Genomic DNA, 24462 nt, shown 5'->3' with positions numbered 1-24462 from the left:
TGATCCAGCCACACCTATGTGCTTTATACTTCCATGTACTTCAGCAGCAAAATCTTTAAAACATGCTTAAAACCTATCCATTAAAATAAATTACTAAAACTATAGCTGGATTGTACTGGTGTTTGTGATAAGAATAGTAACTGAAGAAGGCAACATGTGGCCCCACATTGGTCTTGGATTTTAATGCCCATCAGTTATAACCAACAAAGTAAGGAATGATAGGAGTCCAAAACATGGAGGGCCACAAGTTCCCCATCACCATATTATAAAGTATATATTTTACCAACCTAATTTTAATTTTAATTTTATTTGCTATGTACTGCATTGCAATTTTATTGGTGTGAGCTCCCTTGAATACTATTTTGTGGAAAGGTAGATTAGAAATATTTACAAATACACATTATTTTATTGGGAACAGGAATGTGTTCAGGTGGCATGCCATATGAAGAATCTCCACTGAAACAAAACAAACTATTCAGCTTCAGTTAAACTAAGGCAGCAATCATCTACATACTTAATTTGGAGAGCTAGCCAGGTTTGCTCAAATGAATCTTCCACAAATTTTCAAGGTAGATGAGGACACAAATCACTGTATCATCTCTTGTGTGTGATCTGGTACATATATCTCCCCTTCTCTCCTCCCCCTCCTTCTTTTATCACAGACCATGTAACTTGCCCCGTGCATATTGATGGCACAGTCCAAGAAATATGCAGTACATGATTTTCTTGACTGCCTATTTCAGCTCATTGCCTGCCTCCTGAAGGTGACATATGGGTTAATCTTTAAAGAGGAGGGCTTTGGAGCTGCACAACTTGCCTCAATAAGGGAGGCTAGGGCGCGTTACAGAGCGCCCAAGAAGGGCACTCTGCTGCCGCCGGTTGCTACTTCCGGGAACCGCAGCGGCTAAACTGCACGGCTCCCGGGCGTAGCAAGAAAGAAGCGCCGAAATGGTGCTTCTTTCTGGGCCCCAGAAGTGGCACCGCGAGGCACTAGTCGTGCATTCGCGTCATCACTTCCACCATGCGACGTCCGGATGCTATGCGTCCACGATGTCAAAATGGCAGCCCCCGTGTGGACAGGCGCCGCCATTTTGTACAGACTCAGTCCATACTAGGGTTGAGGGGCGTCCGGAAGGGACCCCTCTTCTCAACCCTAACATGCCCCGTCTAACCCTAGTACGCCCTTTCGGCGCGTCTGTAACGCGCCTAGGTGACTTTCTGACCATCATATAGGCCCAACATTTTAGGACTGACTTGAAGGAGTAATTGTCCTTCAAGCCAACTGATAGCTTACTTGTTCCTTGATTACTGATAAGGAAAAGGTACGAATATTATACACTAAAGCAGAGAAACCCCTTCTCTCATCCAAGACAGCACATCAGTTATGGATTATTGGATAAGATCTTCATTATAACATTTCCACCATGTATTATCTCTTCTTCCTCTCAAGAAGAATTCTGCCTGGGGACTTATTTAACTGATGTGCAGAAATCTAAATTTAATTTATTATGATCTAACTCACTTTAAGTTCCAAATTAGCATGCACTAGAGAAGGATCAAGTCAATACTCTACTTGCCTTTCTATTTATCTTCCACACAGCAACTCTCTCAGTGTCTCATATTCATTTTCTCTTATGTACTGGTAATAAATTTTGTATTTTTTTCTTCTCAGAAATTAGGCCATTTTTCTTTCAATGCTGCAGCTTAATAGCCAGTATTAATTATATGAAACTGTGAGTTAATAAAGAATTTGAGAGACTGGGAGCAGCTCCAGGAGACAGGTGGGGTAAAAGGAAAAATCTTTACCCATTCCATGAGGGTAGAGGGAGTCAAAATGTGCCTCACTAGCTATTAAAATTAAAGTATCTATTTCTGCAGTAGCCCTCATTGCTTTGTAAATGCAAACTTTGGGGTATCATTAACAAGCAATTTGGCTGAGGCTCTTTTAATATAAACCAATGGCTTTGGTTCCTGGTATTTCATTTTCAAGGCTTGGAAAGTTCACTTTTCTGGACTAGATCTCCCAGGCTCCTCAGAGCAAATAGTCATGCCAGTTGAGAGATTATGTAAACTGTAGTCCAAAAAGTCATTTTCCTCATCTCTGTACACTTGCATCCAGATCCTAGTGACAGCTTAGGCACAGAGACCTGACATGCTCACATAGCTATGTGTAAACTCACAGTACAGTGGACCCTTTTTATACACTGGGTTTGGTTCCAAGATTCCCCATGGATAACAAAATCCATGGATGCTCAAGTACCATTAAATATAATGGCAAATATAAATATAACATAGCAAAATGGTGTCCCTTATAAAAATGGAAAATCAAGGTTTGATATTTGAAATGTATACTTTTTTTTAACGTTTTCAAACTGTGGGTGCTTGAATACGTGTATAAAAAAAATCTGTGTATAAGAAGAGTCGACTGTACTCCCATTTACTTCAATAATTCCTTGGAAATGAGAATAGTTTGGGAAAGTCCCAGCTTCAGTTCTGCTTGAACAGTAAAGTCCAACCAAACACTAAGCAACAAACCTAATCTGATTGTGGAGCTTCTAAATCAATCTATATGGCACCCATACAGTAATAATAGGCTATATAAACATATGAGTAGACCTTGGAGGTCTTTAAACAGAGGCTGAATAGCCATCTGTCGGAGATGCTTTGATTGTGATTTCCTGCATGGTAGGGGGTTGGACTGGATGGCCCTTGTGGTCTCTTCCAACTCTATGATTCTATGAATAAAATGCCTTTTAAAATTTATGTTGTGTACATTAAAAAGAACAATTTTGGTATCATTGCTCAAAGACAGGGACATCACTAGAGGGTGTGAGGGAAGGCATGGCACACCAGGTGACACACTAAGAGGAGTGCTCCCCGGATATCTGCCTTTTGGCAGAAATGGGCAGTGGCATTTGCTTGTATCCCTCTAAAACACTGAAAAGATGGTGTAAGTGGGGCAAGGCTCAGTGGGAAGAGAAAAGAGAGGCCCCAGTTTGTTTCTAAATAAATTTAAAATGTTTAAATTTTTAAAAATTAAAAAATATTTTTATATTTTCTTTTAAAATATTGCATATTACCAAATTTTCATTTTAACCACATGAAACTATGTACATGTAAATACATTTAGGCCATGCATATGATATTGTAATTTAAAGGTATACTTTTAATTTTTCTAGTTATTTATTTCACAATTATTACCATTATATTCAGTGATATATGGAAATTACGATTCATGAGTAACAATACTAAGAATTCTGTATAGTGTGTTATGGGGGGAGGTCAGTGGGGAAGGTGACACCATAAGTTATTACAGTGGGCCCTTTGTTTATGCGGGGGATCTGTTCCAGACGCGTATGCTCGAGCCCCATTTAAATTAATGTTGCTTGTGCACGCGACGGTGCAGTGGCGTACGCGCGCACCATGGACACACGTCCCATTTGTCCCTTCCTCCCCGTACAGCTTTCAGTGTATGCTGAAAGTCTCATATGACGCGGGCGCACTGTACATTGGCTGACACCAACCATAGCGACGCCACTGCTCAATGTCATGTGTACTAAATGATTTAGAACATTATAAGATCTCAAACAGATCAGATGTAAGAGGCCATAGCAACCTAATAACTGATTCTTTAACAGAGCTTTGGGCTGCTGGGTTTTTTTTTTAAAACAGTTAAAAATAGAGATCTTCCAGGAAAGCAATGGTTAATTCTAGAATTAGTTCTACTTAGAGCAGAACCACTGAAATTGAGATCTGTTACTATTAAGACCCATTTATTGATTTTGACTTATCCTGTGAATGAAAAACTGCAAAAGGCCTGGGCATCAAGAGACCTGCTCAGGACTTGCAAACTCAGTGTTGTGGCTCCCTTGATCAGTTTGGTCCATTCATCATGTGATCATCCTCTTTACCTACTGCCTTCCACTTTATTGAGCATTATTGTATTTTTCAGCAAGTCATATTCTCTCAAGGAACTCTTTCACACGGGATGCTCTACCATGAGTAAATTGCCATGAAATTGTCAGAAATCATGCAAGAAGCGTGATTGGGGTTCACAACCCTGCATACTTCTCCTGTCAGTAAATTTTCATGGAGCCACCATTTGACAGTAATGGAAGAGAGGTCTCTTCCAACTCTAGGATTCTTTGATTTTATGATTCTATCCTCTGCTGTTCCCCAGTAACTCACTAAGTGCCATCTGACCTGGTAATGCCAATTTCTGGCACTATCTGTTGTTTCATTTTGAATTGTCTCACCACAGGGCTTTCATGGTAAAAGATATTCAAGAGGTGTTTACCGTGAACTATCTAAAAATCATCTGTCAGTGTCATTCCCCACTTCTGTCCAGTAGCTGTTTGGCCCATTTAGTTTGGCTCCTCAGCAAAAGCCTGTCTGATATGGGAGGCCCTACCAGCAGCACTTCTACAGTCAGCATAGTCTCTTTCCTTAGAGGAACATACAGTTCCACCACTACAAAGAAGTAGTGCCATGGGAGGGGCACATACATACAGAGCATGAATTTTAAAAGTTGGATGTAAACACCATCACACAGTCATAAACTGAAAGAAATCACTGTTATCCTATTCCAAATTAGCATTGTATTTTAGGCTATGTCAGACTACAATATACCGGCCCATTCCCAGATATTGTCAACTGAGATAACATACACCAGATTAATGTTATATTATGCAGTAATAAAACATGCCACAGTCATGGCCATAAAGGAAGAAACAACAGATCTCTGCTACTTTCCATTACAAATAAACAAATACAATGAGGGTTGTTGTTTTTTTAAAAAAAATCTCCTCTCCTGCCCTCATCATCCTTCTCTTGCAGTCTCAGTTTTCTTTGGGTATAGTCATGTGGGGAACTGAAATCTATATCTGGACAATAGAGGAAGTCAGCTCTAATTTCCTGGAGTGAAAGCTTGCACCTGAAAAGCAGAGCATCCTTCATAGACACACAAAAATGTACTGTGCTAATATACCCTAACAATGATTGGAAATCCTCTCAGCAGTGTTCCTGTCCATTAAATTTTTGAACTGCACTTAAATAAATTATTAGTAGTTATAGTATTGTAAGTGCTAATATGTTCTCTATTGGATAAATGAAAAGCAGAACACTCAGAGATTTGGCAGAATTCTTGGAAGTCAGGGAAAGTGAAGACACAAAACTGGTGTCCAAACTACAGTCAGAAATGCAATAGCACAGGCAAAAAAGCCAAGTAAGTAGTCAGTCAGATGCTAAGTGAGTAAGGGAGGATACAGATGGGTGGCTCCATGGCACCCATCTTTACCCATCGTCACCACACCACACAACACCAACACGCTCCCTAAAATGAAACCACTTAGAGCGACTTCTTTTTAGGAGAGCCATAATGGTAGCCACAGGCCTTGACGCTGCCGCTTCTGGTGAGTGCCATTTCAGCGTGCAGACATCCACGCATCATCGTTGCATGCCCCATGTGGGCGGGGTTGCCGCAAGACGGCACACAGGCACCGCTAGTAGGGCTGGCCCCAGCATGGCACTTTGAACCAGTCTGTATTGGGCCTAAGTCTTTGGGTAGCTCTCAATAACATAGGTTGTTGCAACAGCCAAGAGAGCATAACTGAGTCGTATGAAGTACTAAAAACTGATAATCTCCAGATGAACCTTCAGATGCTCATTCTCCAGGTCAAAGTCAGAACCACTTCCTACAGATGCGACTGCACATGGTACAGTAACAAACTGCATAAAGACAAAGGCTAATAAAGCAAAATGAAGCATTTTGTTCTGATTTTATAAGATGGAATATAAAGATGCAAGCAAAAGCTTTACAAGGTAATATGATGGACAGCATGCCCCAAATCTAACACAAAAAGTTAGCAGAGATGCCCCTTGATCTGAATCACAGTGATGTGCATGAATGCACATTCAGATTTACAGGCAAAGGAGAAGAATTAAATAATAGTCTGTCAGAACCAGACTAATCACATTGTCTGTTAGAGCTTCAACTGACAGTGACAGTTGCAGTTCATCTGAGGATAGAGGGATCTTGCAATTTTATCCATTTTTTCTGTGAAACTTCGCAAAGAAATATTTGATTTAGAAGAAGAAAGGAAGAAACTGTAAATGCAGTGCTTAGAATGTGCCAGTAACAACAACTGCTTAAGGAAGAACTCAAGACGGTTCATCATAGTGTATAGGAGTGGCTGAGCTGTGTTCTGAGAAAGAGAGTTAACTAACTGTGTGGATTAATACACCTGAATCCTTTAGGAATCAATTAGACAGCATCTCACAGGGATGACATAAAACTTTAAAAGAGTGAACTTTGTCTATTTAAAATGGAAGTGAATGCTGCTTTATCAGAGATTAATCTGGTCTGAGTCCAGTTCCTTTCACTGCAACCCTTTACCTCCACTGTCCATTAATTATAATTCCAAAAAAGTTCCCCTTTGTAGAGAGATGGGTGCCTTGCGGAATGAAAACACATGCAGTCTAATTTCATCTCCTGTGTATGAGGCTGGAAATCCAACACTTCTCAACAGAAGCTATCCCTTATTACAGGAGATACTTGACATCATCCCTCAGCAGCTGAGAACATCCTCGGTAACAGCTGCCTTCTCCTTTACCAGCTCTCTAAGTAGCTTCCTTAGAAACACCTGTGGCTTAAAATAAAAACAAGAAAGGAAAGTCTCTTACTGTGACAGCACATTAAAAATTGAAACTCGCTAAGCTCGGAGACATACTTCTGTGCCTGCCTCTTAAATCAAGGCTCCAAAAAGGGGGGAATGGGGGTGAGGGAGAAGGAGCAGGTCATTAGCAGTAAAGACTACAATTTTCTGGCAATTGTTAATGCTTTGTTTATGTGGGTTTCTATGAATATGACATTTTAATGGCACAATAATTGTGTGATTACAGTGCAACAAGGATTGCCAGAGCAAGAAAAGAGCAACTCAGGCTGATGCCTGCTGTGGGCTCTTCAGTTCTCCCTGAAGCCTGCAGACAGATAAACCACAGGATTTCCATTCAGGACTGTCAAACCAGTGAATGCACTCACTGGTGTGGACCTCCTTTTTCACACCATAATGCTGCAATAAATTCATTTAGTTGCAGGTGCTGCAGGCAGTAGGTCAAACCATTTCCTTCTTCTCACTTACATTTCAGTGGGCTAAGGAGCCACAGACAACAATAAAGCTGTTATTAAGAAGAAATGCATTTTCCTTTTGTTAGTTTCTTTATACCATACTTCAACAGGGTTTGGTCAGGACACCTCTGAAAATCTGAAAGTCTACAGCAAGGACATCTGAGGTGATCAGGGTTGCAAATCATGTGCAGCTGTTGTCAGACCACAACTCTAAGAATTACATTATTATTATTATTATTATTATTATTATTATTATTATTATTATTATTATTATTGATCCCAATCTAAAATCCCTTACAAAAATTAAGACAGAAACAGCTTTAAAATTCATTGCTGTTCTTGTATTGATCTCAACTCATGGTGACACTGTGGATGAGACATCTCCAAGACCACCTGTCCTCCACTGCTCTGCTCAGATCCTGCAGGCTCATCCCATGACCTCTCTGATTGAATCCAACCATCTGGCATGTGGCCTTAGAATCATAGAGTTGAAAGAGAGCAAAAGGGTCATCCAGTCCAGCCCCCCGCTGTGCATGAATTCATAATCAAAGCACCCAACAGATGGCTATCCAGCCTCTATTTAAAGACCTACAAAGAAGGAGACTCTACCACTCTCCAAGGGAGTGTGTTCCACTGTCAAACAACTCTCACTGTCAGGAAGTTCCTCCTAATGTTTAGGTGTTATCTCTTTACCTATAGCTTGCACCCATTATTCTGAGTCCTGTTCCCTAGAGCAGCAGAAAACAAGCTTGCTCCATCCTTAATATGACACCCCTTGAAATATTTAAACAGGGCTATCATATCACCTCTCAACCTTCTCTTCCCCAGGCTAAACATACCCAGCTCCCCCGGTCTCTCCTCATACAGCATGGTTTCCAGACCCTTCACCATTTTGATTGCCCTCATCTGGACATGTTTCAGCTTGTCAACATCCTTTTTGAATTGGTGTACTCAGAACTGGACACAGTATTACAGGTGAGACCTGACCAAAGAAGAATAGAGTGACACTATTACAGTGGGTCCTTGATATTTGCTGGGGTTTGGTTCAAGGACCCCCCGTGGATACCAAAATCCATGGGTGCTCAAGTCCCATTATATACAATGATCTAGTAAAATGGTGTCCCTTATATAAAATGGCAAAATCAAGGTTGGTGTTTTGGAATTTATATATTTTTTAATACTTCCAAGCTGTGGATGCTTGAATTCATGAATAAAGTATCCGTGAATACAGAGGGCCAACTGATCTACACGTGATATTTCTATTGATGCAGCATAGAATTGCATTGGCTTTTTAGCTCCCGCATCACACTGTTGACTCATGTTCAACTTGTGGTCTACTAGGACTCCTAGATCCCTTTCACATGTTCTCTTGTTAAGCCAGGTGTCCCCCATCCTATATCTATGCATTTCATTTTCTTCCTTTTTTTCTACTGTCCTCTACCTTTCCTAGCATCATTGTCTTTTCCAGTGATTTATGCCTTCTTATGATGTGACCAAGGTAATTCATATCATATAAAAATTCAGCATAAAATTAAATATGGTACACCTTAGAGTCACCATAAGTCAGAATTGATTTGAAGTCACACAACAACACAAAAGCAGTACATATCTTAAAGGCACCTTAGTCTGTCTGATTTTGGAAGCTAAGCAGAATCAGCTCTGGTTAGTACTTGGATGGGAGACAGCCAATGAATACCAGGTGCTGTAGGTTATATTTCAGAAGAAGGAACTGGCAAAACCACCTCTGAATATTCCTTGTCAACGAAAACCCTATGGAATTTACGGTGTTGCCATAGGTTAACAGGCGACTTGACTGCTCATACACACCCAAAAGCAGTTAAAAGCAAGGGCAATTTTAAAAAATCAACAAATAAACAGTACAGTATGTTTTGTTAAGAAAAGCAGCTTGGGCACAGAAGAAGGAGGGGTGAAAATAGGAGGAAGGAATATCAGCAATCTGAGATATGCAGATGACACCATAATACTAGCACTAACACAAATTTGAATCAGACAAAGAAGAAATAGAAATAATTCTCATAACTGGGATCAAACACTGAATGAAATGGAAACTGCAGCCAGGAAATTAGAAGAAGATTAAGAATGGAAAGGCTAGCTATGAAAGAACTAGAGAAGATTCTAAAATGCAAGAATATACAACTGAGCACAAAAGATAGAACCGTATAAGCCATTGTATTCCCTATTGTCAGGTATGGATGTGAGAGATGGACAGTTATGAAAGAGGATAGGAGGAAAATCAACTCATTCAAAATGTGGTGCTAGAGAAGAGTGCTAAAGATTCCATGGACAGCCAAAAAGACCAACAAATGGGTCCTGCAGCAGAAATCTCCCTAGATGCCAAGATAGCAAAACTCAAATTGTTGTACTTTTGGACACATCATGAGAAGGCATGAATAACTGGAAAAAAAACAGTAAAGCTAGGCAAGGTAGAGAGAAGTAGAAATAGAAAATAAGGAAGGCTGCATGCAAAAAAGAGATCACAAGTATGAGTTTGCAGGAGTTGAGCAGAGCAGTGGAGGACAGGGTGTCTTGGAGATGTCTCATCTGGAGGGCAGTTAACAACAAAAACATCAAGAAGGTCATGTTATTTCAGCACATGAGGCATGCATGCATGTCTAAAGGGAAATGTTTCCAACAGAGAAACAGCAGGCTGCCAAAGGAGGCTCTGTGCATTGGGGAAATTCCTGGGACTAGAAATAGGCTGTAGTGTTCTTTGGTTTCACAGATTCTGTTAAAGAAGGCCTAACAATGATCTGCTGGTGGGGTTGCTTTTGTTTTTTGGAGGAAGAACAATACCAACATTTTTCCATGGAGCAGATGCATTGCGAATCTCTGTTTGATGAGAATCTAATGGGTAAGCTAAGTCCCTCATCAACTCAGAGACACAGTAAAACATTCCCAGTATGAATGGCAGTTTTTGCAATTGGTAGGCCAGAGTCAGTCGGGAGGAGTAACAAATGAAAGTCTCTCCAGTGACCAGGATTAGTATAGCTACAGGCTGGACCTTTGATCATGGTCCTGTGGACAACACATGGAAGATAAGCCAAAGCCAAGTGGGAGAGAACAGCATTGCCTGCAAATGCTGAGAGCCAGCCTAAACAAGGAAGGACAAATGGCTCTCTCCTGCTTTTGATAAGTCCTGTGCATCTCCTTAGTCCTCAATAAATGTGAACGGAGGCGAACTTAAGGAGGAAATTGCTCTTGGGTACTCTATTTTCTGTTGTGTTAAAATGGAGTCATAAGCCCCAACAGCTGAGCCCAGTATTATTAGTTTTCTTGGCAATGCCTACATATTGGGCTCCTGCTTGTTGTCACAGAGTCTTTGCTGTAGGAAAGGATTTTTAAACTCTTCATCTGGCTTCACTGGAGCAGCCCTCAGTCAAGCCAGCCAGCTATCTCACACACATAGTGCTCAATAGCTTAAGAATAAATCAGTGGAAATTTGGAATGGATTTCTTCCCCTTGCCAAGTTAGTGCCTTCATTGAGTCAGTTTCACTAGTTCAACTGAACTGGTCATTTAAATTTGCTGAGTTTATCAAACCACTTGTTATAGGTATAGAAAACAAAAAGGTTTTGCATTCCCCACCCACTCCAACTGGTGCACCCTTTATTTTGCACCTACAACAGCAGCAGGGGTGTCATCAGGGGGTGCAGGCAGCACCAGGTGACACCACTGTTCCCCAAACATCTGCCTTTTGGCAGAAATGGGCTGTGGCGTTCACCTGTTCTCTTTAAAACGCTAAAGGTCAGTGGAAGAGATGGGGTGAGGCTCAGTGAGAGGAGAGAGAGGTCTCAGGTTTTTTTAATTAAATTTTAATTTTTTTAAAAAAATAAATTTTCTTCAAGAAGATCACATCTTACCAAATTTTTATACCATGGATGACCAAGAAGACAAACAAATGGATTCTAGAACAGATTATGCCCAAATTCTCTCTGGAAGCCAGGATGACTAAACTGAGATTGCCGTATTTTGGCTAGAACATGAGAAGTCATGAATCATTACAAAAGGCAATAATGCTAGGAAAGGTAGAGGGAGCAGAAAGAGAGAAAGACCACATACCACATGATGGTTGGATTCAATCAGAGAGGCTAACACTATGAGCGTAGAGGATCTGAGCAGAGCACTGGAGGACAGGGGGCCTTGGAGATGTCTCATCCACAGTCACTGTGAGTCAAAGGCAGCTAACAGCAGCTAACAGCAACAACAATTGCCATTCAGTGATACAAGAATTACGATTTATAAGTAACATTAGTACAAGAAATATTGGCGCGTTCCGGAAGGGCCCTATTGGGCGCTGTCGTTATGTGTGAGGGGCGGCGCTTCCTGATGCGCCTTGCCCCTCACACGTAACAAGGGTGTCAAACTGGCGGCGCCCTATACAGATGGGTGCCACCATTTTGACATGATGGACGCCTAGCGTCCGCATGTCTCGGCGTCCTTGTGACGCCACAAGGGCGCCATTGGCACCTTGCAACGCCACAAGGGCTCCGCAAAAAGAACCCGCTTTTTGTGGGTTCTTCTTGCTGCACTGGGGAACCACACAGTTTGTCCACTGTGGTTCCCTCACGCTGCAAACATGGGCGCCGGCACACCACCCTTTTGGGTGGTCTGTAAAGCATCATTACTAAGGATTATGTATGGTCTGGTATGGGATGACATCATTGAACAGCACCAAGCCAAAAGCCTTCCTAGTCAGCCCCAGCTCTGCCATCACTAGGAAAGTCTAAGGAAAAGGAGTCGAAGGAGTCAGTTGATACCCCACAGGCAGACTCTATCAAAAAAAGAAAGGCATGCAGGAAAGAAGAAAGGAAGGAGGGAAGGAGGATCATCCAGACAGTGCCTAGCCTTCACCTCAGCTGCAAGCAAGTGTGTATCCAAACAAATCCAATCCTCCCCTGAACAATAATAATAATATTATTATTATTGTCATCATCATCATTACCACCACCATCACCATTAACATCACCATTAGCACCACATATTGCAAGAGAAATGAGGAATCATACAATTGAACGTTTTTGGTTAACATGTACTCTCTCTGTCTACACACACACACACACACACACACACACACACACACCAGTTGCTAATTATTTTGAATGACACCAGTGACCCCAGGAGAAGAAATTATGCAGCCCTGGACTGGGTTAGAACTCCCAACACACTTAGTATTATTACTATGAACTAACTCTGCTATAATCCAAAGTAAATGGAGGTGGCCAGGTTTTGAACTGGCAATTAAAACCCTTTAGCTTTAAAAAGGATGCACTGCTGATGAAGCACAAAACTTCTTTTAGGAGGCTAAAAGAGAGCAATGGGGAGGACATTTGAAGACCAAAAAAAAAAAAAAATCACCTTTGTAGATGACCTGCCCTGGGAACTAGATAGAGGAATGTGTCCCTGTTAGGTCTGCCAGTCATCTCACTGGTTTTCGATAGCATTGAGCATGGTATCTTTATAGGCCACCTCTCTGGGATGGGACTTGGGGGCACTGTTGTGGTTCCCTTATTTCTTGAAGGGATGGATTCAGAAGGTGGTATTGCGGAATGATATCTTTGGCATGGGCTTGTGGTGTTTTTCATGGCTCAGGGCTGTTTCCCCTAGTGTTTAATATATACATGAAGCTGCTAAAAGAGGTTATCCAGAGTTCTAGGGTTCAGCATCACAAGTAAGCTGAAGACATACAATTTACTTCTCCTTTCTTTTTAACTCCAAGCAAGCTGTTTTGTGTCTCTTGTCAATAATAGACCTGATGAGGGCAAATAAATTAGAGCTTAATCTAGACAAGAAAGAAGTGCTCCTGGTCAATTAAAAGGCAGGTCATGGAATAGGGATTCAGCCAACACTGGATGGGATTACACTCCCTTGGAAATTTGCATCTTGGGAGTACTCCTGGACTCAGATCTGAACCTGGATGTCCAGGTTTCGGCAGTGACCAGGAGCGTATTTGCATATTAAAATTTGTGTGCCAGCTTCAGAAGTCAGATCTGGCTATATTGAAACATATTTCAATTACATCCTGTTTGGATTATTGTAATAGACTCTACATGGGCCTGCCTTTGGAAACTATCAGAAACTTCAGCAGGTTCAAAATGCTGTGGAAAGACTGCTGACCAGGGCGAGTTACAGAGAGCATGTCACTTCTTTGTTGAAAACAGCTTCACTGGCTACAGGCCCATTTCTGGACAGAATTCAAAGTGCATGTATTGACCTTTAAAGTTATTCATGGATTGAGTCCAGACTATTTAAAAGACCAAATTTCCTTATAGGGGCCAGCCTGAGCTTTAAGATCTTTAGAGGGCTTGTTCTCAGTCCAAGGACCATCGTGGTCATATATAATAAGGACACCAAACAAAAAACAAACAAACAAAAAGAAAACACCCTGCACATTGGTTGCTCCCAGGCTATGGAACTCTCTTCCACAGGAGGTCCAGTTAGACCCCTTGCTGCTCTCCTTCCACCAGCAAGCTAAAACATTTTATTTAAGCAAGTTTTTAACTTATTTTTAATCACATGGCAGAACAGTGTTGAAAGTGCTATGCTGTGAGTTTTTTTAATGTTTTAAATTATGTTTTAATGTGTTTTAAATGTACTTAACTATCTCTTTTTAATAGTACTGTTGTTTATTTTTAAACTTTTCTAATATAACATTTTAGCTGTTTGAAATGATCATAAGCTACCTTGGGAATGCTGGGAGAAAGCTGGGTATAAGTTAAATAAATGCATGAATGCATGCATGAATGAACGAAAGTTTATAAGGAAGTAAAGAAGAGACCCAGGCTGCATCTGCATTTTTGGATTTGTAGTTTTGTGAGATACTTAGCCTTCTCTATCAGAGAGCTCTGGTGCCACAACAAACTACAAATCAATGATTGTAAAAGAAAGGAGAGAATTTCTAGCAGAGAAATATGGACTTTGTTCTGATTGGAAACCTGAAAGCACATCCTTCTTGCTAACTCAGATATTACTGATGCTGTTTCTCTGGGTTTTTCCATTTTAAATGTAATAGTACTCTGTTATATTTTTAATTTTTTAAAAAATCAAAAGACCTCATTGTTATTCACTGAAAAAATGGCATCCAGAAATTCCAGTTTAGGCAGGTCCAAGGAAATCAAATACATGTTAAAAAAAAAAAGCCTGAATCTTGAAGAGAGTTTCATAAAATTTAAGAACTGCTGATTCAATGGCATAGATTTGAACATGCATTTTGAGTGAGGTTAAGAAATGCAGGAGGAGGATTACATAGTGAACATCATCAGATTTCAACTTCTGGAGGAAGGTATCAGAAATTAGCAATGCAATCCTATATATATGTATATGAATTCAATGCATTTATTCCAAGTAAGAGGTTATAAGATTGCAGTCTTAGAGGTGTTGTGTCTATCTGGCACTTTGGATTTGTTCACAGGTGTCAACACTCCCCTGTCTGGTGTGTAAATGCTGTTGTCTCCAAAACACACTACTAATACACTCATTAGTAGCAGACCACTGAAATTCTACCTCTGCCAGAAGTATCCAGGAAAGCAAACTGTTTTCAGAGAAACTAATTACCAGGTAAAACATAATGCAACCTATTGTATATGTGTCACATTAAAGCAGCTTCTCTCACCCCCTCCTATACTCCCCCTGTCTCTGCCATCAACACACTTCAAAGGAAAAAAGGAAAAAATCCCCTTCCTCTATTAATTCATGCCCAAGCTTTCATCATTTGCCATTTGTAAGGGGGCTTGTCAGATGATTTAAGGGTTTTTCCCCTCCCAGCCTACACACACTATCCTTTGGCTCTCATTGCAAATATACATCTCATATTGATGTATATTTAATCCTTTCTTCCAGAGGGCAAAGCAAAATATAGGTGGGTGGTTCAAGATGCTGAAGTTACATCCAGCTGAGAAGCAGCTTTTCAGTCAACTAATCTACCATGACTTCTTTGTCTCAAAGAAGACAATGATGTCTCAAGTGTCATCTTGAAGGGCAGCTCCCACAGTGCAGGGAGGCAGCTTCCAGAAAATGAACGGCTCACTCACTTCTTCTATGAAAAAATAACCACTAGTGGAAAGAAACCATTTCAGTCAGGTGACGCTAAGGCAAACCATTCATGTGATTTTCTTGGCAAGTTTCTTCAGAGAGAATTTGTCACTGCCACCCTCTAGGCTGAGATAGTATGACTTGCCCAAGGTCACCCAGTGGGTTTACGTGGTTGAGCTGGGATTCAAACCTTGTCTCCAGAGTTGTAGTCCACTGCTCAAACTACTGCACCAATGATGCCAAACCAGTATGCTTCCATTATTAGTAGGACAGCAAGCAGGTGTGATAAAGTTCCTCATCGGAGCATCTAGATTTAAAACAAACAAACAAAAACAAACCTAACTCTCAATTTAGCGAGGTATGTCAAGATAGAAAAAAAAAATCTAACATCATAAAAAAGATGACTGTATAGAGAAAGGACTAGAGAAAAAGAAACAATAATACCTGACATGCAGAAGAAAGAGAATGTAATGTTGTCACTAAAGACCTATAGGATAAGAGAGTTCTGCCACAAAAGTAGCAGTCCATGACTCCTCATACATTTAACAGCGTTTTGGCAAATCCTATCTCCCTAGCTTTGACTCTAGCTGAAGCTGGAAAACTTCAGAAGACTAGATTTTGACCTGGGATCAAATACTGCTATTCCAAGACTTAAGGTATATATTCACTTCTAGGTCTGCCGTAAACTGTGATAAATGGGAGTCTCTCAATTTATCAAAACCTTCTCCCCAGGCAGCAAAGGGTTAACTGTGGGAGGAGATACAGTTACATTTTAATGAGGGTCAGTTTCACAGATAACGAGACAACAACTGTCTAATGAAATGGACAATCAAATGGCAGAAGCACGATTCTTCAAGATGGTTCTGGGCTAAGGTTATAAAAAGCACCACAAGGCTTTTGTCTCTGGCTCTCTCCCTAAACAGACTATGGCGTTCTGAAACAAAGGAACATCTAGAGCACAGTTGCATGGGGAAAGGCTGGTGGAGGCTGGACAATGGAGTCCAGACTCCCAGCTATCTAGAAACATCAAGGACTACAAATCCCATCTGATCTGTGAGTAAGATTAGGAGAATGTACCAGTCAGTAGTGTTAGGATATTTTGATTCTTTTCTTGGTTTGGCTGAACTGATTGATTCTGTAACTTGCAACCTCTATTTGTGCTTAAGGAATAAGGTTTTTCATGTAGAGGGATATCTTTATGCTACAGAATAAAGCCATCCTTCTTTAAAAATACTCTGCTTCTCTTGCACTCCTTTTCATGTGCCTCAGGCCTGTTGCAGACAGCCAAAATAAAGCTGCTTCGAGTCACTTTGGAGGTATGGTATTTCAATGATGCATGAGTCCTAAGAGTCTGGAAGCTTCACCAAAGCTGCACTCCAGTCCTTAGGACTGGAGCGGGGCTTTGGTACGGCCTTTGGACACTTAGGACACACGTATCATTGAAATACCATACCTCCAAAGGTACTCGAAGCAGCTTTATTTTGGCTGTCTGTAACAGGCCTAAGATTGGCCCAGTTCTTCTCTACAGTCAGCAAAGGAAGTGTCAGTGGAATTCCCCAGCAACATCCTGATACATTGCTAAAGTGAGAGGAATCAATCATTGGGTGGTGACAGCGACTTCTTTAGATAAAAAGTAGTCTCAATTCCTTCAATTTCCCATATTTTTTTAAAACTGAATTGTCATGATCAGTCAAGATTTTGCATTTTATGAATTCCAGGATGATAATAGAAATTTTAATCCAAAAATTCTATAATTTGATATAATGCCCATTTACACAGCATATCCAGTACCACACATTCAACCCAACAAACGTTTTCCTGGACCAGCTGTGTAACCACAAGCTCCTCTCTACCTCTTCTCTTCTATGACTTCCTTAATGCAAGATCATCTTGTTTGTAAAATTGCTGTGATATACAAACAAGAAAACTGCTTTAGGGATGTTATACAAATCAGGATTGCAAGAGCTATGATGGTTCGAAACAAAAGCCCATTTAGGCTGCATTTGCACTGCAGAATGTTTTCAGTTTGACACCACTTTAACTGCCATGTCTCAATGTTATGGAAATCTGGGATTTGTAGTTTTGTTAGATATTTAGCCTTCTCCGTCAGAGTATTCTGGAGCCACAACAAACCCCAGGATCCCATAGGATGAAACCAAGCCCTTTCCAGCAGCCACTGCTACAGAGAAGGAGCCAGAAGAGGAGCCTCCAGAGGCAGGCCCAGCACAACTGCCCTGCCCAGCAGCCACTGCTACAGAGAAGGAGCTAGAGGCAGAGCGTCCAGAGGCAGGCCCAGTACCAACTGCCCTTCCCAGTAGCTACAGAGAAGGAGCCCTCGTGTCTTGTGGTGGTCAGGCAATGTTATCAAGCATTGTCGGCTTTTATTTTTCTGCTCTTGTCATTGTAACATTCTCTCCTGTTGATTACTGGATACTCAAACCTTTCCTTCCCATGACTCCATGCATTTCTCCTAATCTGATCCCTATTCGGCCTCTTCCTATCTCCCAGCTTCCATTCTCTTGTTCACTCTGGAACTGTCACTCTGTTGCTCCGAAAGCGATAGCAATTCACGATCTTTTTCTTTCTAGATCATTTAATCTTCTTGCTCTTACTGAAACTTGGCTCCCGGCCCATGACACTGCTATCTCTGCTGCCCTTTCTTTTGGGGTCTCTCTTTCACACACACAAGCCGCCCTGAGGGTCAAGGAAGAGGGGTCGATATCTTATTGTCTAATTCCTGCCAGTTTCAAGTGCTTTCTTTCCCCCCTAGCTATTGTTTCTCTTTGTTTGAGTCTCGCTCTATTCGACTCTTTTTTCCTTTACAGCTGCGGGTTGCGGTCATCTATCACCCTCCTGGTTCTGCTACTTAGTTCCTCTCAGACTTTGAGTCTTGGCTGACATTTTTTCTATCAGATGCAGTCCCAACTTTGATCCCAGGTGACTTTAATATCCACCTTGATGATCCCAAGAATCCCTCAGCATCTTGCTTTAGCTCCCTTTTAGCTTCTTTCGGTCTTCACCCACATTCCCACTCTTCAACCCATTCTCTCGGTCACTGCCTTGACTTAGTTCTTGCTGCTAAGTGTGTCATTTCTGACTACTTGGCATTTGATTTTCCATTGTCTGATCATCATTTAATTTCTTTTACTCTTACTTATATCCCACCTCCTCATCATACTACTCAACGCTACTTTCATAATCTTCAGTCTGTTAACTGTGACCATCTCAGTCAGTCCTTGGATTCATCTCTCTCTTCTCTACCTCTTGGGGATTCTGCTGACTCAGTGATGTCTTTATTTAACTCCACTCTTTCTTCAACTCTTGGCAGCTTTCCCTTGTATCTGTATGCGCTTCTTCCTCTATGACTAGGCCTCAGCCCTGGCTTACCCACATTGTTAGGTTTCTCCGGTCCTTCTCTTGAGTGGCCGAACGCCTTTGGAAAAAGTCCAGGGAATGGGTTGATTTTATTTATTACAAATTTGTTCGTTCTTCCTTTTCATGCGCCCTGTCCATGGCAAAACAGAATTATTACAAATCATTGATCTGTGCCAATGAGAGGTGTCCACAGTGCTTGTTCTCCATCTTCAACACTTTGTTTAAACCTCCCTCTCCTCCTGTCTCTTCATCATTCTCTCCTAACGATTTCACTAACTATTTCATCTCAAAGATTATCACTATTCGCTCTGAGATAGTCCCTCCTTATTCTTCTACTCCTAATCTTCTATTACCCTTGCCTAAATTTTTTTCTGTGTTTCCTCCTGTTTCTCTGGATGAACTCTCTATGCTGCCAAACTCTTCCAAACCTGCAACTTGTTCTCTTGATCCAATTTCTACTCGTCTTCTAATTTCTATAGCTCCCTCTTTTCTGCCCTCGCTTCTCTATATCTTTACTCTCTCTCTCTCTCTACGGGTTCCTTCCGTTCAGTCTTTAAACATGCTTTAGTTCAGGGGTAGACAACCTGCGGCCCGCAGGCCAGATGCGGCCCGGCGAGGCCTTGGGACCGGCCCCAGCCCGGTCCTGCCGCCGATTGCCGCCGGGGCCTTTGGCGTCTCGCGCGAGGGGCATGATGGGGCAATTGTCTATAGAAGCCTCAGAAACATGCATTTATCTTAACATTTTTTTAAAAATCAGCAAATTTTTTCACGTGTCCTCCATTTTTTATTTAAAAAGTGCCCTCCATTTGAAAATTTTGTCCTACATTTGTCCCAGCTTATTTATTTATTTAATTTTTTAAAAAATTATTTAATTATTTATTTTTTGGCTTCAGCCCCCCAGTTGTCTGAGAGACAGCAACCCGGCCCCCGGCTCAAAAGGGTTGCCTACCCCTGCTTTAGTTTCTCTTATTCTGAAAAAAACCTTCTCTTGACCCCTCTTTTTTGTCTAGCTATCATCCGATTTCTCTTCTTCCTTTTCTTTCTAAGGTTTTGTAACGGGTCGTTTATTCTCACTATCTTGAGTTTCTTGAAGCCAACTCCATTCTCGATCCCTTTCAGTCTGGTTTTCGCCCACGGCATTCTACAGAAACGGCTCTCACTAAGATCTCGGATGATCTTTTACGGGCCAAGGCTAAAGGCCTTTACTCTGTTCTCATTCTTCTTGATTTGTCTGCAACCTTTGACACCGGTGATCACTGTCTTCTAGCTGATATACTTCCTGACCAAGTTCTCAGACTGTTCTTGACTGGTTTAGATTTTATTTGTCAGACAGATCTTTTGCAGTGGTCACGGGTAGTCAAACGTAGTCCTCTGTTCCCCTATCTGTTGGGGTTCTCCAGGGCTCTGTTCTGAGTCCCTTTCTGTTTTCTCTCTACACACTGTCCCTAGGAAAACTCATTAGTTCTTCTGGCTTTTTCTATCATTTGTACACCAATGACACTCAGTTGTATCTTTCCACCCCTGACCATTGTCTGAGTCTTGAACAGCAATTTTCATCTTGTCTTACAGCTGTCTCTCAGTGGATGCAGCATCGATGTTTGAAGCACAATATGTCCAAAACAGAGCTTCGCATTTTTCCACCTAAGTCTACTCTTCAACACTCCTTTTCTGTTTCTGTTGATGACATTTCTATTCGACCAGTCCAGCAAGCCCGTAGTCTTGCTTTTATTTTTGATTCTTCTCTGTCGTGTATCCCCCAGATCCAGACCACAGCTGAGGCACGTAGATTCTTTTTATACAATATAGCCAAAATCCGACCATATCTCTCTGCCTCTACTGCCAAGATTCTGGTCCATGCCCTAGTGGTATCATGACATGATTTCTATGACATCCTTCTGGCAGGGCTTCCTCTTTCTCACCTCCGTCCTTTAATTTCTGTCCAGCATTCAGCTGCACGCATTATTGCATCCACCCACCACTCCGACCATATCTTTCCTGTGTTGTCATCCCTTCACTGGCTCCCCCTCCGTTCCATATTCAGTATAAGCTCCTGTTGTTGACTTTTAAAGCCCTCCATGGGCTTGCCCCTCCTTATTTATCAGACCTTCTTTCTCCTCACCTTCCTGCTCAGGCCCTCCATTCTGGTAGTCAAGGTCTGGTGTCTCAGCCCAGGATTTTCTCTGCCCCATCCCTGATTCGTCCCTTTTCACTTGCTGCCCCTCACTCTTCAAACCTGCTTCCCCCACGAGCCTGGGTCATCACTTCTTTAACTAGTTTCAAAACTGAGTTGAAGACCATCCTGTTCAGAGAAGCATTCCCAGGCATTGCATGACTATTATTTGCTATTTGACGTTTTTAATTTGTTGCCTGTTTTATTGAACACTTTCCTGTATTGTTATGTATTATTTATATGTATTATGCTACTATTTTTTAGATTGTATGCCATGGGCAGGTTTACTTGCATCAATTTTATTGTTTGCATATACAGCGCTGTGCAAACCTTCAGTGCTATATAAATAAAGCATAATATTAATAATAATTAAAGTGATGTCAAACTGTATTAATTTTTCACTGTGGCAGCAGCCTAAGTCTAACATTCTGATCACACAGTGTGGCCAACTTCATTAAATACTGATAATGATTTAGCCTAAGTTTAAAGCCAGACTAAAAACAATGTAAACTACAGTAAATGAAATCTTGTTATATAATCATTGTTTAATAATAAACGGGATATAAATAAAATAAAATAGTTTTCTCACCCAAAATAGACTGAAGGCAGCTAACAATACAATGAATAAAGCAAGCATAAGTTAAAACAAAAACAATTAAAAACAAGCCATTTCTTTTTAAGGCAGCAGCACCTACTTGGATTTTATTTTTTAACAGCAACTATGGGCTGAAACAGACGGCCCAAATGTGCCATGCTAGCGCCAATTTTAGGGTGGAGACCATGCGGCAACCTCACAGTCCCTAACCCCAGCACGCCGCAGCGGCGCTATAATGGCGGCGTCCCATCCATTGTGACGTAAGTGACATGCAGCCATTGGCGCACTCGTTACGTACGCGCTGCGGCGCTAAAAAAAACGAGATTTAATAAATTCCCTCCGGAGGGAAGCCGCATGGTTTTCGGGCAGTCTGTCCCGTGCCTTTGTTTAACCACCAAAGGACTGCCTGGTTAAAAAGGACTTACTTGCTAGTGGAAGGACAAAAGGTGGAGGCCAGCCTATATTTAAAATCATGAATGTGAGGGTTAGGGGAAGGCAAATACGGTTCCCATTTTCACTTGTGTGCATTTGCTCATGAAGGAGAAAACATTAAAAGAACTATAACAACAGACTGATAACCTAAAGCACAGGTCTGTGTCAATTACTGCTTTTTGTATGTGTGCCGGTCCACAAATAAAATGTTCTATGTCAATTTTTGTTTTTTTCAGTGCATCTAGAACTGGGCAGCCTGAAAAAGAGGCAGAGAAGAGGCCAGAAGAATAGCCTCTCTGCATCCCTTGAAATGTGATTATATGCCTGTTACACCTGTCCAGCAATCGAACTCACAGAGAACAAGAAGCTTCCAGCCTCCCAAGTGCTTTTCTTTCTCAGTGACGTACTATATCATGTCAGCTCTGCTGACAGAAACCAAATGTTAGCTTCTAAATCACACTGAGCAGGCCCAAGAGAGGGAGGCATGAAGATCATTCAACCGGTACCAGCAAAGAATGTTCCCATATGGATGTGAGAGAAAGAAAAGGCCTCAAGGAATGGAAGAGCTTGGAAGTAATCAATTACTAGTAATGTTGAGGCTGTACAGACTGATGTTATAAGGTGGCCTTGAGGCAGAATGGGGGTGTGGTGTCCGCACGACACATGGTCCGACGCTGCCCTAATGCTGCTGTCACACCATGCACTCAACCGCATGACAGGCAGAGTCATGGCACTCCTTTGGTGCTGCGTCCAGATGATGCAGTGCCAAAAAGAGTGCCAGAAAGTGCCACTGCAGCAGCAAAATTGCCTTTTTCCTGGTGCAAAAAGGACCGGCATTTTGCCACACAGCAGACAGCATCACGGTGCTCCTTTGGTGCTGCGTCCTTTTAGCATCAGGGAAAGACTGGATTGGGGCCATGGCATGTAGTCTGTGTGGCCCTAATCTGGCACTGAAAGGGGTGGGAACAAGCTGCTCCAAAGAGGTGATCTGTTTAGCCCCGTAGTTATCTAGAATGAGTTTCTTCTATGGTAATAGGGAACAATGAAATTATATTTCAAAAGCAACATGATGAGTGAGAATGAAGTTACTTTATAGGTGCAGGGAACTATGCTTCTGAAGTTAATTTTAGAGGTTAAGATTCATGAGATTTTTAGACAGGATTTATTTTTTCAGTTTCTGCCATTCTCTCATTTATCCTAGGGAATTTTCCTTTCTTAAAAAAGGCAACAACATGCAAAAGAAAGGTAGCAAAGAACTTCTGAACTTCTGTTATGAGTAATGATAACCCACTTCTTAAACACAGAAGCTTTTTAATACTTTTAAAAAATAAATGTTCAAGCTCTGTTGAATAGGTTGCTCTATGAATTCTCAAACACTCAAGGAAGAAATTGGTAGCTTCAGCCTCCTTAGACTTGAGCCAGCTTCCTCAGATGCATGAATCTGTGGACACATGCATCTGAGAAAGCTGGCTCAAGTCTACCAAAGTTCATGATGCCAAATGTCTTTCAGTTAGTCTCAAAGGTCATAGAATCATAGAGTTGGAAGAGACCACAAGGCCATCCAGTCCATCCCCCTGCCATGCAGAAAATCCATATCAAAGCATCGCCAACAGATGGCCATCCTGCCTCTGTTTAAAGACCTCTAAGGAGGGAGACTCCACTACACTCCAAGGGAGTGTGTTCCACCGGTGGGTTACAGACCGCCCGTTTGGGGCGGCCTGCACCCACCCCTTTCCCTGCTGTATCGAGGCCTCAGCTGCCAGACCGGCAGCCTCCGAGGCCCCGATTCGCCGCTTTGCAGGCCGCGGGGAAGCGGCAAAAGGCTGCTTCCCCGCGGCCTGGAAAGGGGTGTCCTTGGGGCTTGAAGCCCCAAGGACACTCGGCGATGGCGGGGAGGAGGAGAAAGGGTCCACTTGGCCCCTTTCTCCTCTGCGTCACTGGGTGCAGCAATGTAAAGGCTGCACCCAGCGACACAAACCCCAGAAGGAGCTCTGTTTTGGAGCTCCTTCTTGCACCGCGGAAAGGGTGCCCTAGGCGCCCTCGTGTGGTGCAAAGACGTCATGTCCGCGCCGCCTCGTTTGGAGGCGGCACAGTCATGACGTCGTAATGGCAGCGGCCATGTGGAACGGCCGCCACCATTTTGTACGGACTGGGTCCGTACTAGGGTTAGGGGCGTCACTTTCTGGGGCGTCACTAACCCTAGGGTTAGTCACTAACCCTAATACGGACCCAGTCCGTATTTTCAGGCCTGTCTGTAACTGTCAAACAGCCCTTTCTGTCAGGAAGTAAGGAAGAGCCCTTACTGTTGATAAAATTACCAGCTTGGTAGATGAAGGGAATGCTGTGGATGTAGTGTATCTTGATTTCAGTGAGGCCTTTGACAAGGTTTCCCATGACATTCCTGCAAACAAGCTTGTAAAATGTGGGCTAGACAAAGTAACTGTTAAATGGATCTGTAATTGGTTGACCGGCCGAACCCAAAGGGTGCTCAACAATGGCTCCTTTTCATCCTGGAGGGAAGTGACCAGTGGGGTCCCACAGGGCTCTGTCCTGGGCCCAGTGTTATTCAACATCTTTATCAATGACCTGGATGACAGAATTGGGAGCATACTTATCAAATTTGCAGATGACACCAAATTAGGAGGAATAGCTAATACTCCAGAGGACAGGATCAACATTCAAAATGATCTGAATAGACTAGAAAGCTGGGCCAAAG

General features: G+C 42.0%; 1 protein-coding gene and 1 long non-coding RNA gene across 2 annotated transcripts in view; one reads left to right on the top strand and one right to left on the bottom strand.

Annotated features, from left to right (window-relative positions):
• Positions 1-24462, bottom strand: part of LOC149310684 (polypeptide N-acetylgalactosaminyltransferase 14-like) — a 332296-nt gene that overhangs the window by 185595 nt on the left and 122239 nt on the right. The window lies entirely within an intron of this gene.
• Positions 13523-23530, top strand: LOC149310685 (uncharacterized). The gene is made up of 3 exons (XR_016281590.1): positions 13523-13689; positions 14555-14700; positions 21983-23530. It is a non-coding gene; the product is annotated as an uncharacterized LOC149310685 (long non-coding RNA).

Source organism: Sceloporus occidentalis, unplaced genomic scaffold (assembly GCF_023333645.1).
Source record: "Sceloporus occidentalis isolate IW3139 unplaced genomic scaffold, rSceOcc1.0.p SCAF_6, whole genome shotgun sequence".
NCBI lineage: Eukaryota > Metazoa > Chordata > Lepidosauria > Squamata > Phrynosomatidae > Sceloporus > Sceloporus occidentalis.
Note: the sequence above shows the minus strand (reverse complement) of the source record. Positions and strands in the feature narration are given on the sequence as shown.